Source organism: Hipposideros armiger, unplaced genomic scaffold (assembly GCF_001890085.2).
Source record: "Hipposideros armiger isolate ML-2016 unplaced genomic scaffold, ASM189008v1 scaffold_431, whole genome shotgun sequence".
NCBI classification, from domain to species: Eukaryota; Metazoa; Chordata; class Mammalia; order Chiroptera; family Hipposideridae; genus Hipposideros; species Hipposideros armiger.
Genome location: NW_017731781.1, coordinates 168,431 through 171,847, shown reverse-complemented (window position 1 = coordinate 171,847; position 3,417 = coordinate 168,431).

The window sequence follows — 3,417 nt, the reverse complement described above, 5'->3', positions numbered from 1 at the left end:
AATTCCCCAGCACTGTTCCCATTCCCCCAATTCCCCCAATAAAAAAAAATAAATTAAAAAAAAAATTAAAAAAAAATCTAAAAAAAAAAAAAAAAGTATACAAGCCAGTGGTATTTAATACATTTATAATGTTGTGTAATCACCACCTCTATCTAGTTCTCAAATGTTGTCATCACCCGAAAAGAAAATCCTGTACCCATTAGCAGTCAATCTTATTCTCCTTTCTCTCATCCCCTGACAACCACCAATTTGCTTTCTTTGTCTGTACTCTGGGTGTTTTCGCATGGGCCATGACATGCTAATTATGAAATTTGTAATGAAGAGTGAAAGACCAAGAATAGCCAAGATATTTGTGAATGGAGGTGTAAGGGGGGTGCCCAGTTAAATATCAAAATTTATTTTCTAACTACTGTAAATAAGATGGCTTTGTACTTTTACAGTTAGACATGCAGAACATTGGAATAGAATCAAGAGCCAAGATTTATTTTTTTCTTTTCTACATTAAAAAAATAATAAGTTTCAGGTGTATATCATTATAACTCAACATCTGTACACTATAAAGTGATTATCCCCAAAGTGTAGTTATATCCATCACCTTATGATTGACCCCCTTTTCCCCCTTTGCGCATCCCCCCCTTCTCTGGTAACCACTGATCTGTTCTCAGTATCTATAAGTTTGTTTTTGTTTTGTTTTATTTGTATGTTTGTTTTTATTTATTTTTTTAGATTCCACATGAATGATATCATACAGTATTTGTCTTTCTCACTCTGACTTATTTTACTTAGAGTAATCATTTTTAATGCCTGAATAGTATTCCATTGTGTGTGTGTGTGTGTGTGTGTGTGTGTGTGTTTAAACAAAAATTTTAACTCTCATGGCTGAAAGTCTTTTTAAAAAAAAGAATTGGGCCGGCCGAGTGGCTTAGTTGGTTAAGAGCTCGAGCTCTTAGCAGCAAGGTTGCCGGTTCCCCTCCTGCATGGGATGATGGACTACACCCACCCACAACTAAGATTGAAAGCGCTGACTGGACTTGGAGCTGAGCTTGCGCCCTCCACAACTAAAATTGGAAGACAACAACTTGACTTAGAGCTGATGGGTCCTGGCGAAACACATTGTTCCCCTTCCCCAATTCCCTAACACTGTCCTCCTCCCCAATTCCCCAATAAAAATCTTTGGCGAAAAAAAAAAAAGAGGGCTGGCAGAGTGGCGCGTTGGTTAGGAGTTGGCTTGGGACACCAGCTCTGAGCAGCAGGGCCCCGGTTTGGATCCCACACGAGGGCCAGTGATACTGTGCCCTCTACAGCTAAGATGGTGAACAACAGCTTGACCTGGAGCTGGGCTGCCCTGAGTCGCCTGCGATGGTGTCGGCTGCAGTGGGGCTGGCCGGCAGTGGGCGTGAGCTTTTGTGAGCTGCTGTGAGCCGCCATGAGCAGCTGTCCAATGGCCGGTGAGCGACTGCCTCACCTGGGAAGAGCGCAATGATAATATCAACATGGGCCAGTGAAGCGACGTCCTCCACAACTAGACTGAAGAACAAAAGGACAGCAGCTTGTCTGTTTCCCTTCCCCGATTCCCCAACGCTGTTTTCCTTCCCCAATTCCCCAATAAAATCTTAAAAAAAAAAAAAAGAGTTTATTAGGCCATTGCTAGCAAAGTAAAGAAGACCGGTCTTGGGGCATGGTGTATAAAACACCAGCAGCATGGCTACATAGAAAAGATGAACATGTCTGTCCTAGGGGAGTTTTGCAAGCATTTTTATACATCAAGTAAGGGGGAGAAATATGTAAGCCATTCTGAAAGAGTTTACATTAGCTATAGACAAAAGGGATGAGAGAAGGTGAAGCCTAGGTACCTCTGAGATAGGCACACAGCAGCAGTCTGGAAAGCTCATGTGTAAACAAGAAGCAGCGGTTCCTGGGTTTGACAGCATTGGCTATTCTCTCCTTTTAGATAATCTCATACACTAAGGAGCGTGAGCAGTCTTTTGTTGGTTTTGCACTACTTGTTAGTTGATTAACCCTTTTTTTTTTCCCTCTACCCTCTGGCCTACTGTAATTTAACTTAGTACATCTCAGAATTTGCTCCTTGTCATTATGTATATACCACATCTTCTTTATCCATTCATCCATTGATGGATACTTAGGTTGTTTCCATGTCTTGTCTATTGTAAATAATGCTGCAATAAACATAGATGTGCACATACCTTATTGAATTAATGTTTTTGTGCTCTTCAGATCAATGCCCTGAAGCACAAGAGTAGTGCTGGCAATTCAGATATGCCAAAGGGAAGCTATAAAGTGCTTCCTCTAAGTGAAAAGGTGAAGACAGTACAATAAGACATTTTGAGAGAGAGAGTGATCACATGCACATAACTTTTATTACAGAATATTGTTAGATTGTTCTATTTTATTATTTGTTATTGTTGTTAATCTCTTACTATGCCTAATTTATAAATTAAACTATCATAGGTATATATGTTTAAGAAAAACACTGTATATAGAGTTCAGTACTACCTGCAGCGTTTCAGGCATTTACAGGGGGGGTCTTAGAATGTTGTTTCATGTGGATAAGTGGGGATTACAGTACATAGGAGAGACCCAGGAGTAAATCTCTAGAATGGCCAAAGCCATGGCCTAAAATACAACTTTCAGCTAAAGACAAAAGAAGATGTTGGAGATGGGGAGTCAGTTATGAGAGGTAACCAGGGAAATCACAGTAAACAAGGGTAAGGCTCTTATACAGATTTAAGACGTTGCCTTCTCCATTGACAAGAGTTTCTAGAGACTGAGTCATCCTTCACTGTACAGAGAGAGAGACATTCCCAAAAATGGAGATTTCCCTTATATATGTAAATGTCTCTTACAAAGGGGTAACTTCTACTCAGTTTTCAGAGCTTCTTCCAGGTCTGCTGTTTCTTAAAAATAACCAGCTTAAAATAATCCTTATGCCAACGAGACATATTTGGGGGTGGCAAATTCTGCTCCCCACAGTATCTTTGTGGGAGTCCAGGAGTCTAGGAGTCCAGTGGAGAAGTTTCAGCACATTGTTGGAGCAAAATATCCAAGAATAGATGCATAGAAGAAGATAAGAACAGTTTTACTCCTCCTCCACACCCCCACTCACCCCTTCCACCCTCAACTATGACTTCTCCCAGTGGGGAAGGTGAGTAGGTGCCTGGGTTCCTCAGCTATGCAGGATACTCACTCCACTCAGAATACCGAAGTGATCAGTGGGGCTGAAAGGTTGGGAGCACAGCAACCAGGACCCAGAACTCATCACAGGGCCTGGGATCTTAGTAAAAGCTCTAAGAATTCTATTGGGAAGCTTGCCTAGAGCCCCTTGAGACAGGTTATGAAAAGATACTCAACATCACTGATCATCAGGGAAATGCAAATCAAAACCACCACAAGATATCA